This window comes from Nicotiana tomentosiformis, chromosome 1 (genome assembly GCF_000390325.3).
Source record: "Nicotiana tomentosiformis chromosome 1, ASM39032v3, whole genome shotgun sequence".
In the NCBI taxonomy this organism is placed as follows: domain Eukaryota; kingdom Viridiplantae; phylum Streptophyta; class Magnoliopsida; order Solanales; family Solanaceae; genus Nicotiana; species Nicotiana tomentosiformis.
Genome location: NC_090812.1, coordinates 43,246,589 through 43,262,181, shown reverse-complemented (window position 1 = coordinate 43,262,181; position 15,593 = coordinate 43,246,589). Strand labels below are relative to the sequence as shown.

The 15,593-nt window shown below is 42.8% G+C and overlaps 1 non-coding gene and 2 pseudogenes across 1 annotated transcript; 2 read left to right on the top strand and 1 right to left on the bottom strand.

Annotated features, from left to right (window-relative positions):
- The first annotated feature begins 674 nt into the window (after positions 1 to 674).
- Positions 675 to 4,880, top strand: LOC117278785 (uncharacterized; annotated as a pseudogene).
- A 6,217-nt stretch (positions 4,881 to 11,097) lies between these two features.
- On the bottom strand, positions 11,098 to 11,169 carry TRNAN-GUU (transfer RNA asparagine (anticodon GUU)). The gene has a single exon. It is a non-coding gene; the product is annotated as a tRNA-Asn (tRNA).
- Positions 11,170 to 11,323: 154 nt separating this feature from the next.
- LOC138904157 (protein TIC 214-like) lies at positions 11,324 to 12,467 on the top strand (annotated as a pseudogene).
- Positions 12,468 to 15,593: the final 3,126 nt, after the last annotated feature.

Genomic DNA, 15,593 nt, shown 5'->3' with positions numbered 1-15,593 from the left:
ACTGGAGTGGGACCCTCCATAGCATCAGGTGACCAAGTATGCGATCCTATCTGTGCAGATTTTCCAACAACACTAATAAAAAGTAAAATACAAATAAGAGTTATGGCATTAAATCTCATATTGCAAGAAATCCAAGAATTTCTGGGGGCACTAGCACGAGCAAAAATGGTTGATAAGTCTACTGTTTGAAATAGAGTAAAAAAAAAACCCAAAATCCAAGGAGCTAATCCAAAATCACCTACTCGATTGATAAGCATAGCTTTTATAGCTCTTGTATCTGCCTGAAGTCGTATAAACCAGAAATGAATTAACAAATATGAAGCAAGACCTACTCCCTTCCATCCCAGTAATAATTGAAGAGCGTTATCTCCAGTCACCAACATTGGCATAAAAAAGAAGGAATGGATAAATAACATATAAATCGAGGGTTATGTGGATCCTCAGACATATATCAAATGGAATAAAGATGGACCAAGCAACTTATGAATGTAACCACAATTAACATCACTACGGTCGGGCTATCAAACACGGGGTCAGAAGTGAATTACGAGTCGGACCAATCTCCGAATCGAGCGGGCTCCCCTTGTATGCAATGATGTGGTGGTAAACATCTCTTTCTAATTCAGTGCTCTCCGAACTGTGCGGTAAGGTTTCCCATCACACGGCTCACGAACATGATCTTCAGCGGGAACCGTATCTCCGAACATGCCTGGAATAAAAGGTAAGGTCTCGCTTTCCTTTGCCACTCAAGTGTACGACATCTATCGTGCATAGATCCCTTCCTCCCTTACCTAATGAAAGAGTCCACTGCATGCCTTAGTAGTCTCAAATAAGGTGTGAAGGCCTGCCCCTTTAGTAGATGATTCACATCCGCAGCAAAGAAAATGCTGGATCAATCAAAGAGGATACTACGAGGCCTCTGCCCCACGCATCTAACCATCTCGAGTGGTTCATCGGTTCATCCGACTAGACCAAAAGAGTGATTCAGTTGATACAGAGGTGTGCTTGAAGTGGGGGTGTGATGTCCCTATTAGGCCGGGCCCTTCCCCATAAGGCCCCACCATCGGGGCATAAGCGCCCTCTTGCTACCCATATGCGAGGCACCGTCTTAGCCTTCCCTGACCAGGATCGCTTTCACACATGTAGCATTCATGATCGGCCTCCTCAAATGTGTATTGATCGAAAGGTAGGGCGGCTCATCCCCCAACCAAGGGAGTGGTTACGTCCAGTATGTCCCCCCTTATTCCCGACATGCTATGGTACCCCGGAGTGGGCAGGAACGGGTCTAGTCTGTATCGCCGCGTAGCAACAGCCGCGTCCGGATCTGATCTATTTACTCGGCAATTCATCCAGTGACTTCTTAGTCGTCAAAAAAGACCCAAGAAGCATCAAACATTTTTGATGAGATCTATGGAGCAATTCTTAGATAGCAAGCACTAGCTCCCTGTGCGACTTCATAAAAAGAAATCAAAGAGAATGAAACGCGTGTAGTGGTTATTATAGTGGTTCCTTCTATTACCAAAAAACGTCCGAAACAACCTGCTATAGTACTACCAATCAGGGGTAAAAATACGAGTAGATACATAATTTCGAGTATGATCAGACAACCAAAAACCAGACAATGATAGAACGGCCTGTGATTGAGTGATAGATTGATCGACGATGGAACGAAGAACGAAACTTTACGATAGCTTTTTCGGAGACTTTCACCTACATCACATCATCTTCAACCAACCTCCACTCGAGAAGCCCGAGGGATCCGCTCTACATATACCATCAAATCCCAATTTTCGAGATACCACATCAGCCCTATCACCACTAATCCTTGGTTATCATGGGATGCTAGGCATCGGAATTCAAAAAGTTCTCTTTTTTTTTTTGTCAGCGAATTTCGCTCATCATGTTCTTCTTTGATTTGCCGCTGTTAGAACACTACAATATTAATCTTTTTGGGGTTAATGTTCTCAATGGTGAATCGATCATTCGATATCCTTTTCCTTCTGCGACAGAATGGAAGAAAAGTAATGAAACCTATGATGGATACTGAATAACCTCCTTTTACTTTCTCAATAATAAATCCTTTGACCTTTGTATTCGTGCGCCAAATCTTGTTAAGTTCCATCCAAGCTTGATTTTGTCTGAATCTTCATGGAAGAAGAAGAAGCGGTTCACCAACCACTACATATGTAGATCCTACCAAATCATTAAACCTGGCGGCTCCTTGCTCTTTGATCAGTGATTCACCGGCCACTAGATCGATGAAGAATCTCTATAAAATCAGCTCTTTGATCAGTGATTCACCGGCCACTAGATCTAGGAATCCCACCTTATTCTCAAACCTGGTGGCTTGGTTTATTTGCACTCCTGTAGGCTCATCATTCATACAAATGCTGGGGTTCCCAAGTCCTGAATCCACCAAGAACATTTCTTCCTTTAAGCATAAAACTTCATATAGTAAGGCGTTTCCACTACATAAGAAAAAACTAAAATTAGATCTTGGAAATGATCGACTCAAATAGATGCTCATCATAAGCTTTTTTTTCCTCCTCTTCGTCTTCTATTGATCAAAAGAATCCAGCAGTGCCACGCCAGTAGGAAGAGCATTGCTACTAAGCTAAGCTGCTATTGGGGAACTCGGTATAAGCGATTTTTCGCGTCCGTCTTTCTAGGCTTCACATTAGCTCCCCCTTTTATTTTCTAATTCCTTCTTTTCGTTATACTTAGGTGGAGAAATCCTAACTCTCGACAGAATATAAAAGAGGACCACAAGCCTGTGTAAATACCTCAACGAACTCATGTGGACACTCCTCAGCTCGAGGGCAATCTCTCAAAGCTCGAGGACCCGTTTATCTTTTCTTTGCAGATTTCCCTAAATGAAATTTTCCATGTTGCACTAAGTTACTTACGGATGTATGCATGTGGTCCGGGAACACTTTGGGGTAAACACCCATCCTAACAAGTATGGTCAGTAGTTCAGCAATCAGGTTGTAGCATTTAACAAAAAATAAATATTTAACCCCACCAGTGCTCTTCGAACCAAGCTATATAGTCTCCTATCACTAGGCTCACCAACCAACCTAGTCTTTTTTTTTAGTTATTCCTACCATATATAAACACAAACCACAAGGATTGTTTCCAGCCATGAGTTCCCCTATGACATAAGCGCTCTTGAGTGGGGTGGGCTATTCCATCAAATCATTGAGAAGGGGCCCAATCACGTATTTGATGGTCGGTGTGGCGATAGGCTTCGTTTCTACGACTGCCCTCCCAGTCGTTGAAAGACTGAGCGAGAATGGTAAGAGGCGCACAAACAAAGAATGTCCTTGTGCAGGGATGCGATTCACCAAGATGGGGCAAAGAAAGCCGTCTGACCCTACCGAAGTACCAAAGGCTTTCGAGGCTTACACCTCCCTATTACCCTCTGATCATTCAATGGAAAGAGATCCATGTGTGGCATGATAAGGAATCCTTGCATCACATACACAAGTGCTCTCTGAACCGTGCAATAAGGTCATCCTTAACACGGCTCTCCCACTTGAGTTATCTTAGCCCCAGGCCATGTTATTCAATAATATTGGAAAAATGGCAGCGTAAGGTAACAACTAGTATGGAAAGTTGGTCGCCTTTGGAAGCCTTGTCCGGTAACCAAAGCGTATCGTTCCAGCAACCACTTTGGTACTTTGTTTATAGCTTTTTTAAGTTATGCAATAGGGGGGGGGGCTTGGGCTTGAATTGAAGTAGCTCCTTTAAAATATGAGTAGGGCTCCTAAGTGGCACGTTCGTGGAGGCAAACTGAAGGAAGAGCAAAAGGAAGGTTGGGTGATTGTGGGGCGAGGAAAAAACTCGAATAGGAGGGGGCAATGCTCTAGATCCTCCCTGCTTGCAGAAATGAATGGATCAGAAAGGGGCTTGGTTCTCTATTTCCTGGCAGGGGGTGAAGGCCATAAGAGATGATTGCCCTACCGATAAGGAAGAGGGGAAAAAGGTGTTGTCATCTATCCCGACAAGTTTCCCGAGGCGTTGGAAATCCAGACCGGCTCAGAGTATCACTCTTGCTACTTAGCCCTACGTTCCACAAACAAAGAAGTGATCCTTGACGATTTCCCATTCCTTCCCTGCTGAGCCGCCTCTCTTTGCCATTCGATGCTTCCGCCTTCCCTTTCTATAACATACCCAGGCGCCCTCCTTTCCAATCACTAAGAAAAAAAATCCCAATCAAAGCCCTATCTAAGTAAAGCTTCGTCTATTATTTTTCCACCCTTTGGGGAGTTTATTAGACCCATTCCCTAGTCTCCCACACTGCTCAAGTAAGTGTGCGACTCCATGTGATGACCTCCTTCTCTTCTGCCCACTCTCCGTTCACACGGTTTTCAAACCAGAGGAGGAAGAGTGGGCAGCAGGTACCACAATCCCTCTGTCCCACACATCTATCCAGAAGCAAGTGTAGATCACTGGTTCCACCGAATGCTTCTATCTCTCTACAAATATTTTGTGAGTGTGCAGTTATGCTTCTGAAGCTTCACCATAGAATAGATCGATCCAGTTCCCGTTCTTTTTCGGTGCACTCGCTTTATATCTCTGACATACAAGGAAGGACGCGGTGGGAAAGAAGCAGCCCTAGCCTCTGTCCAACCGATCATTCCGCTGGCATCTCGCATTCACGCTCCTGTTTGACTGTCGCTCGGGGATGTAGTTATAGATATGTTAGTCTTAGTGGGTCGTTGGCTCCAAATTTTATCTACTTCTATGACATGCTATTGTCGTCGCCATATTCCACATGTCACTTAGTAATCTCTGCCTCGCTACGAGTCAGAACCTCTGAAAGAAACAGAGGACTTCATTCAGTGACCCCGCGATCGCCCTCTGAACGATCAGAATAAGATAAAGCTTGACGATAGGATTTGTACTCAATTAATTTCTCAGTCCCTCTTGTCGGGTGGGTGCCAGTCGGTTTTTCGACCAGATCCCCCTAAAAACCGTACGCGCGGGTATCCCCGCATGCGGCTCACACCATTGTAGGTGGCTCAGCCCAACATTCATTCACAAATCCTGTAGTGAAATTGAGACTGCTCAATCTCGGAAGCTAATTCGCATGTAGGTAGCACTTTCTGTTGTACCGTTGACTCTATCTATTCATGGAATATACTTTTTTTGCTCCTGCATGGTAGCAGGCTTGTGTGCGAGCTTGGTCCGGTGGATAAGAAGGATCCACTGGAAAGACTGGAGGGATCTCGAATCGAGGGGAGTCAATTCCGAGTCCTTCTCTCAATTAAAAGGGAAGGTACCCCTGCGAAGGGGTAGAAATAAGGGAAAGGTCAATTCAATTCTCGATGGAAACGGAATTTTGCGAATTCTCCCCCGAACGGCATGAACTAATTTCTTCGCTTCGATTCCGCCCCTAAAGCTAGCTCCTACTCCTCCTCCTTCTCCTTTAGGATAGGATCCTCCCCAACCAGAAAGCAAAGTTCCCACTGATGGTATACTTAGTGTAAGCGAGCTCTAAGATCACATCTTTGGAATAAAATCCAGTTAGAAAAGGAAATCCAATTAGAGATAAGCTGCCGCAAAGCTTCGTAGACTCGGTCAAGTCGCTTATAGAATGCCGACGACTATTTTCCACTTAATTAATAAGTGAAGGGGAGAGTCTTCCGCTGCTTTTGTTGTTATTGCTCTCACCTGTCACTACGCCACCTCAGCAGCTGGGACCCCCTAACCTGTATAGACGATTTTGAAATGGCCAGCCGAGAATTTGGATGAAATGAAGCTCGATCGATTGATTGGATCGAAGTACGAAGGGGTTGATTGAAGTCTGAGATCAGCCCAAGACCTTTTTTTCGGTATGCCGCTCCGCGAGCAAGGAGTGCCACGCACGAAAGGGGGGTCCTCCTTATGATGCTACGGACCAACGAGAACTTATAATCGGGGACCGACAAACTGGAAAAACAGTTTTTGGAACAGACGGCAGTGTTTTGCTGACGCCTCGAATCAAGCTTTTATTGCGACATGCTATGCTTTCTCCCCCATTGCTAGTAGGTTGATGGGTCGCGCGCCCGGGGGCCTGCTGGAAACCCTCGCCTTCGGCTCCATACTGAAAAGGCCGGCCATGAAGGGACATCACGACTATCCTTTTTTTTTATAAAATTCTTCATTCCTGGGAAGAGGAAGAAGCAGATAGGACAAAGGCCTTCTCTTTCCGTCCGCTCTTCCCGAAGTGAGCGAATTGCATGTAGAGAGCCCGACGAGTCATCTACTTAAAAGGACCCTCCCCGCAGTCCGCCCTTCCTTGAATTATTCGGTCATGCAATACTTATTGAATACAAAGAACAAAATTCATTTCGACCGATGGGGGATAAGCTTCATCGTCGAGAGGGAAAGAGCCCGGATCACCTTGAAGGATACGACCTTACTGCAGCAGTTGAGTATGCCTTTGAGCATGTCTTACCATTTTCTCAGATCGATCTTGCTGTTGGCGAGAACAACACATTCAACCATGAGAGGGCAACTTGAGCAATCAAAGCTACGCCCTCTTCCACTGCTGACTATGAACTGGCATTGACATAATAGGAATATTTCGTCTATTAAGGAGGATTCCCCGAATACCTGAAATAGAGATAATCATAGAAAATGTGAAATATTTGATAGGATCCATTTCGGGAACGCTTTATTACATTCTCTATTTTATATAGGCTCGCTTCCTCTTTTTCCAAGAATTTATCCACTTCCCTTTACTCCATAGGGCCTTCTCTAAAAGGGAAAAGCCTTCCCTTTCTGTCTGGGCTCCCTTTCCTCTCTATGCTATGCTCCCTCGGCGCACGCCTACCACGCTTCGCGCCTACAGCATTTTCGCTAGACGGTATTTACCAGTAATGCCATCATCCCCGTTGGCTGTATGGGCGGGATGTCCCTCGCTGCTGCATTCTTTTACGCTATGGATTAATGGAACAAATGTAGTTGAATGGAATAGCAGGTGGGTTACATGTTTTACTGTGCCAAGATGTGAGGTGCAGATGGTGATGATCACCTTGGGGAATGTACTAGCCCTCCTGACATGCACTCCAGAACCCGCCAACGCTCATGAAAACTCGGGTCTTCTCTAAAAGGGAAAAGCCTTCCCTTTCTGTCTGGGCTCCCTTCCCTCTCTATGGTATGCTCCCTCGGCGCACGCCTACCATGCTTCGCGCCTGCGGCATTTTCGCTAGACAGTATTTACCAGTAATGCCATCCTCCCCGTTGGCTGTATGGGCGGGTTGTCCCTCGCTGCTGCATTCTTTTACGCTATGGATTAATGGAACAAATGTAGTTGAATGAAATAGCAGGTGGGTTACATGTTTTACTGTGCCAAGATGTGAGGTGCAGGTGGTGATGATCACCCCGGGGAATGTACTAGCGCTCCTGACATGCACTCCAGAACCCGCCAACGCTCGTGAAAACTCGGGTCAGTCGGTCCTCCATTCATCCGACCGGAGGAATAGATAACGAGGCCACATTCACAACCTTCTCCCTTCTATCCCTATGTTGGAATAAGGTAAGGCGATTCGCTTGAGTTGCTCAAACGGGGGAGGGGAACCAAGTAGGGCGTAGATAGCGGCATAGGAGCCCACTTGCCATCAGTGGCTTCGTGCCGCACTAGAGTAATCCAATATGTGGTTCCGCACGTTCCACCACTTCTCCGTTCATTTCCAATACTGATCATGAAATACCATGAGCAGCATATTGTTGAGGTAAATTTGAAGTGAAATTTTTGATTTGCATGTTCTTAGTCATCATGGGAATGAAATACAAAAGTAAAAAAGAGATTATTCCCTTAAAGCTTGTCCAATACCACCAGTACCAGAAATAACAGCTCTGTTATGAAAGAAAGCGGCAGACAGACTAATTTGGCCGGTATTCCCTAATGAGTAGCTTTAGGAGATCGTAAGATCATAAGACGTTATCACATTCGCGGCACTGGACTATATTTCCATCATTTTCGGAAAGTGCACAGACAACCGCCATTTCCCCCTTTCACAATATTCTCGTGAAGTTGCTCATGAATGAAAGTGTGAATGTCCCTTCGAAGTCTCGCATGCTCTTTTTGATCGGGAGCGGCTTGGGCAAGTTATGTCAGTGCTGGTGCCTACGGTAGCGGCTCTAGAGCCACTCCCAATTCTGGCGCCAGTGGGTTCTGAATGACCTCCCTCTCACTTCGTTCGAGCTGAATTACATCCACCCTCTCATGGTTTAAAAAATGGTTAACTATCTCGAAAAAATCCATATCGTCCATCCGAAAAACATGTCTCAGTTATAGCCAACTACCCCTACCCTGTCTATTTCCTATCAAAAAACCAGCCCTACTTACTTTGTTCTATAAATGCTAACCAAGTGACACACTGGAGACATGGGTCATGAAAGAGGTTGACCCCCATCCTCCTTAACTATGTATGGCTAATGAACTCCTCGCTTTAGTCCGTTATTTTCCTTCTTTGGGATCGGTTCAATAGTAGCCTGGAAGTAATGCCCCGGAGCCCAGCTACCAACCCAAGGCACCGATCGGGAAAGTCATAAAGGGACGTTAAACGTAATTATAGAAGGTCCTTCCCGCAAAACAACCGAGTAAGTGAAAGTTTTTTAGTCTAGTCACACTAAGATGGCGAGGAAACTAACTTCCGAGAGAGATTCTTTTGCCTCGGTAATTACCTAACGAAAGAGAGACGATGCAAAAATAGTCCTTTACACGAGGAAACGCCAGATAGATTGGCCTCTTCTAACTATGTTTTACATAGACTGGAAGCTAGGGAGATACTAAGGTATAGTGCTGCTACCAGAGAAGGCTCTTTCATGCTAGGCGACCAGACCTACTATACTCGAGCCGCATCCCCGGCACACTTGCTATATCTTCTAACCCTTTATCCTAACCAACTATACCTGATATAAAATCGTTCTATAAAAATTCAAGACTAGAAGAAAGCAAGAAAAGGATAATGATCACTTTGGGAACGTCATGGGGGAGGAAGATAGAAAGGTAACCTATGATACTGGGGAATTACGCTTTTTCTCCCGCCTCAAATTCGTGGATGGACATAGGGCGAGAGTGTAGCACGTACGCTCTATGCTTTTCGCAAGCTTTCCCTCTAGTAAAAGATTAGCTCGTACCCTATCTCTGTGTCTAGGGATTCCTGGGGCATGAGTTAAGCATATAGATTGCTCTTTCTTTCGATTAAGCATCGGTACTTTTGGAGTCTCTCTCTATAGGCATGCAAAAAAATAGAGCCACTGCTCTTCGCAGTGATGAGGTAGACAATTCATTACTCCAGCTTCAAAGGAGAATCTTTGCATGAATAAATACTAAGTCCATAGTCAGCCGACATTCAATTTCGGAGATTAATGCAGAAGAACTCTGTAACGGCGAAGAGGGGTTTTGCCTCGAATCCAAATGATTTCTCTTCTTCTCATAAGATATTTCTAGTTAGGACTTGATCGAGGGATCAATTGACTCTGAAACATAAAGTAACAAGACCATAACCCCGTGCACCCGCCTTAAAGGATCCCAACTCATCACCCTCATCTCCAACTTATTTGTGGTTTTAAGGTGCTTTTGACTATTATAAAAACTTATTTGGATACCAAGGCGAGGGGTCATCTTCGGCAACCAACCGGTGGAGCTGGCCACCCCGTCGTCCCACCGGTCCGCACCCTCCATAACCGAAGTACGTAGAAAACTTGATCTGTTTACTTCCTCCTTTAATCAGATCGGGATGAGGAGTGACCTTTTACTGGACCTCGAGGATCGGCTTAAAATTGAAACTGCCTCAGAAGCAAAGAGACGCAAAATAATTGAATTCATGGAGATCTTGGACTTTGATAAAGATGAACTGATATACTGGCATTCTCTTCAACTCTGTATCCTAACTCAGGGTAAACTATCTCTAGATGGAAAATTTAAAAGTAGAATTGATCTGCACATCCCTCTATTACAATAGAAAATGTTAGCCTTCATCCATGAAATCGAGGTATTACTACTAGTAGGGGGCCACTTCAATAATATTCTTTTCTCTTATGCCTTTCTTCGTTGATGGTTCGATATTCTGGTATCCTAGGCGTAGGGGAACCACACCAATCCATCCCGAACTTGGTGGTTAAACTCTACTGCGGTAACGATACTGTAGGGGAGGTCTTGCGGAAAAATAGCTCGACGCCAGGATGATAAAAAGCTTAACACCTCTTATTCTTATTACTTTTTCAATATGAAAACGAAAAAATAAATGAAAAATCAAAAGGTCGTTTTATTCAAAACCCCAATTGTGACATCCCTTCTCTCCCACTTCACACCTCGGAACGCACCCTTCTTATAGAGATAAACGCGCTTTCACATCTTCGTAACCCAAAATGGCTGGGAAGAAGAAAGGTTCCTTTTTACGAGGGTACTTCCAGGAACAGATCTAGTGGAGACATCGTGGGGCCTGTAACTAAGGGGATTAGAGCACGTGGCTACGAACAACGGTGTCGGGGGTTCAAATTCCTCCTCGCCTACAACCGACCCAAAAGGGAAGTACCTTTTCCTCTGGTGGTAGGAAAATCATGGTTGAGATAGCGAACCAAATGCTATGGATCATGGGTGTGGGTGTTTTGCCGAAATGGAATGGCTTTTCTTTATCTCTTTTTATTTATTATTTATCGTGAATGGGGGAATCATTACACGTAGTATGCCCGATTAGCGTATTTTTTTGTTTTACGCCCTGTAACTCTTCCTCAGCCAGGCTTGGGCAGAATAGCAGAGCAAGTATTAGTAGCATAACAAAAAAGCCTTCCTCGTCATTAATATCTTTGCTCGCGACAATTGTGACCTTTTGGGAATATCGATGACTGCATCTTTGATGCAGTTCTAGTACATATGAGACTTCTTAATTGGCTAGTTGTAAATAGCCCCAGGGCTATGGAACAAAGGATTATCTCGGACCTAGACCGATGTATTGATGGTGATTTTCTTAACTGACAGAACAGAATGTGATACGATGAGATAAAATGGAATAGAAACAAAGGCAGGGAATGGGTTACCTACTCTTAACGGTCAAAGCGAGCCCCTTTATTCTGAATTCTTTAATTCAGATTCAAATAAATATCCCCAAGTAGGATTCGAACCTACGACCAATAGGTTAACAGCCGACCGCTCTACCACTGGGCTACTGAGGAGCAATAGGAGATTCGATCTCATTGAGTTCAATTCCCATTCCTAACCCATGACCAATATGAGCTCGAAGCTTTATTCGTAACTCCAGGAACTTCTTTGTAGTGGCTCCCTTACATGCCTCATTTCAGAGGGAACCTCAAAGTGGCTGTATTTCATTATATTTCATCCGTATCCTAATTCCATTAATTTAATATCCCTTTGGTGTTATTGACATAACATATGTCGTTTCTAGTCATTGTGGTCGGACTTTATTATGGATTTCTGATCACATTTTCCATAGGGCCCTCTTATCTCTTCCTTCTCCGAGCTCTGGTTATGGAAGAAGGAATCGAGAAGAAGGTATCAACAACAACTGGTTTTATTACGGGATAGCTCATGATGTTCATATCGATCTATTATGCGCCTCTGCATCTAGCATTGGGTAGACCTCATATAATAACTGTCCTAGCTAGACCATATCTTTTGTTTCATTTCTTCTGGAACAATCACAAACACTTTTTTGATTATGGATCTACTACCATAAATTCAATGCATAATCTCAGCATTCAATGTGTATTCCTGAATAATCTTATTTTTCAATTATTCAACCATTTCATTTTACCAAGTTCAATGTTAGCCAGTTGACTATTAGTCAACATTTATCTCTTTCGATGCAACATCAATATCTTATTTGTAACAAGTGGTTTTGTTGGTTGATTAATTGGTCACATTTTATTCATGAAATGGCTTGGATTGGTATTAGTCTGGATACATCAAAATTATTCTATTAGACCGAATAAGTACATTCAATCTAATAAGTACCTTGTGTTAGAATTGAGAAATTTTATGGCTCGGATCTTTAGTATTCTCTTATTTATTACCATTTGGTAGAATACCCTCACCCATATTTACTAAGAAACTGAAAGAAGCCTCAAAAACAGAAGAAAGGGTGGAAAATGAGGAAGAAAGAGATGAAGAAATAGAAACAGCTTCCGAAATTAAGGGGACTAAACAGGAACAAGAGGTATCCACTGAAGAAGATCCTTATCCTTCTCCTTCCCTTTTTTCAGAAGAAAGGTGGGATCCAGACAAAATCGATGAAACGGAAGTAATCCGAGTGAATGGAAATGACAAAACAAAGGATAAATTCCACTCTCACCTTACAGAGATAGGCTATAACACTAGTAATTATCCAATCTATGATTATGAGGATTCTTATCTGAATAATAATAACACGGGGAATCCAGAAAATTTTAAATTGCAAGCGCTTGATAAAAAAATGAAAATAAAGCACTCTTCTGGTTTCAACAACCTCTTGTGAGTCATCTTTTTTATTATAATAGATGGAATCGACCATTTCGCTACATAAAGAATAATCGATTTGAACAGGCCGTAAGAACAGAAATGTCAAAATATGTTTTTGACACATGTAAAAGCGATGGAAAACAAAGAGTATCTTTTACATACCCGCCAAGTTTATCAACTTTTTGAAAAATGATAAAAAGAAGGATACCCATATTGTCACTCCAAAAAATGCACCATAATGAACTGGACAATCAGTGGATCTCTACCAACAAAGAAAAAAGTAATAATTTGAATAAGCAATTTTTAAATCAACTTGAAGTTCTAGACAAGGAATCTTTTTCTCTCGATATACTCAAAACAAGGACTAGATTGTGTAATGATGATACTAAAAGAGAATATATGCCTAAAATGTATGATCCTTTGTTAAATGGACCATATCGAGGTACAATCAAAAAAATGTTTTCACCTTCAATCATAAATAATACTTCGCTAGAAAATTTGAAAGAGAGAGTTAGAATAAATAAGATTCATACTATCTTTCTGCCAAATACCGATTATCAAGAATTTGGACAAAAGGTGGATACAGTTGATAAAAAATTATTATCAACAGAAATTGACGAGTTCTTATCTTTTATCAATGAATTTGGTAACGAACCAAAATCGACTTTAAATTTGAAAGACCTTTCTTTATTTTCAGATCAAGAACAGGGAATAATGAATTTAGAAAAAAGAACTAAATTTGTAAAATTTGTATTCAATGCAATTGATCCTAATTGGACAACATCTGAAAAAAATAGATAGGAATAAAAGAAATCAGTAAAAAAATACTCGCCGGTCATATAAATTAAAGGAAAGACATCGTTTACTTCCTGCAAATTGATTATTTAAGAACTAGTAGAAAGAAAAGAATTAAAAAAAAGGCAGCATTGACATTGAATGAGAATGCTTTAATGGAAATCATCTTAGCAAGTGACTATAGAAATGAGTCTAAGCCGCCGAGAGAGGAGAGACCATTTTCATGAAAGAGGGACGAGCAAGTAACAGATTGGGAAACAAAATAGGTAGGCCTTCTGAGCGGTCATTTAGGGTCCTCGTTAGCGACCCATCATTCTTCCATAAGCTGTCAGAGTCCGATCGAAGCGAGCAAGAGATAGAGGAATCTTCGCTCATAGATGTGAATTGAAAAAGCAAGCCTGAATTCTATTTAATTAGGCTCTATAGTCTGGTCCCTGTCCCTGGTAAGGTCTGGTTGTTATCCGTAAGTCTTGTTTAGACCGCAGGAAGGTGAAGTTTGCAAAAGTGCTTATTTGGTTGGTAAGAATAGAACTTCTGACTCCAAGACTACCCTACCCGAAAAAAAGTTTGAGCTATTGATATAGCCTCTTGTCGATACTACTAGTCTTCTCGCTACCTACTAGCAAAATCCCTTCAAGATAGATTGAATGACCTATACTTCAACTAAAGGCACAAGGGCGTAGCGAGCACATAACAGATGAAATGCACATGGGTCTCCTTGAAGAACGAAGTCTAGGGTAAAGAAAGAAGGGTAGAGTGGCCCCAATTTCACTATGCTTGGATTAGCATGGTTGTCCCCGTTTGCTGGTTGAGGCTCAGCCTTTGACTCCGCTAGCCTCTACTTTTCATATCAAGTGTAAAAGTCTAATTTAGTGGGATTTACTTCTAAAGAAAAGAATTCTTTTTCATCTCCCCTATCAAAGTCGACGTCTTAACCTTACTTCCTGAACTCAGTTGATTCTTGAAGCAGTAGCTCTGGATCGAGAGTTGGATGCTTACCTTATTATTATGAAAAGGAGAAAGAGCTCTTTTTATAGATGTTGTGGTGAGTAAGGGGGGGGGGGGTTTGTTGTCTTGCTGGCTAGCTCATGCAATCAAGGAAAAATGCCTTCGCCTCGTTTTTTCAAAATAAAAATTAAACTACCTTAGTAAGATATCTTTGGTTGCTAAGCAAGTCGGGCACTACTCTAGGACGTGGATCAATCATGACGAGAATGGACTTCACCATAATATAATGTAAATGTAACAGAAGAGGCAGAATCCAGTTCTCTTCCCTTCTCGACCAGACGAAGGAGATATGAATTCCATTTAAGCGGGTCAGGGCTTGGCTTGACCCGTTGTTCTCCCGGGGCAGAGGCGAGATCTTGAAAGTGAATCATTCAGTGGTAGGCTGTTCATAGAACAGAAGGCCTCGCCCAAGGAGTGGCAGATTTGGATGGAGTCTCGCTTTGATGCTAGGGAGATGAGATCCATATATCTGGATAGAGTCTCGATCATAAAGGAAGAGTACGTGCGCTAGCGCGCTACGGCTTACATAGTTGATCGGATCAGATATCCCTTCCTTCGGGCAAGTAACTAAACCCGGCAAATCCAAATCAATTCCGATCAACAACTTGGAGGTATGGATGAGTGGCTTAAGGCATTGGTTTGCTAAATTGACATACAAGAAGATTGTATCATGAGTATGAATCCCATTTCCTCCGATATGGAAATGAAAGGGGAGGGCGAAATTACGTGAGAGAAAGAACCTCTTGGTGGAGTCCAGTCCCTTGGAAAACAGAATAACACTTCTTAGTGACTAGGAGCGGAGAGCCCGTTGCACCTTGTTTTTCTTTGACCGGCCTATCTTCTTTCTATAAGCAAGCTCCATCCGATCGTCCAGTCCTTGGACGGCTCTCGGTTCTTGAGCATGTCGGGGGATTAGGCGGCAGTTGTAAGAGCTACTCGAAAGCTTGACGAACAAGCAAAAAAAGCCTATCTATTCTATTTTCTTAGTTTATTAAAGGGCTTTTCCCTTACTAGTCAAGTGGTACGGTAGGGCGCTATTCGATGAAGAAAATAGACTATACTAAAGTGGTTCAGGTAGCTCAGCTGGTTATAGCAAAGGACTGAAAATCCTCGGTCAATGGTCCGAATCCACTTCTAAGTAGGCGAAAGGTCCAAACTGTATCTGGGAGCGAGCCAGATTTAGAAATGATAGTGAAAGAGTAAGCAATAAAATGTGAGCGCTCCTACACTATACTGACGGCGTTTTGGTGGTAGGGTTGGGGTGGCTTACTTGAGGCAAATTCAAAAAACAAATGGTTGATTACTCCGATTGGTTCTCGCATCCCTATGCCCAAAAGGA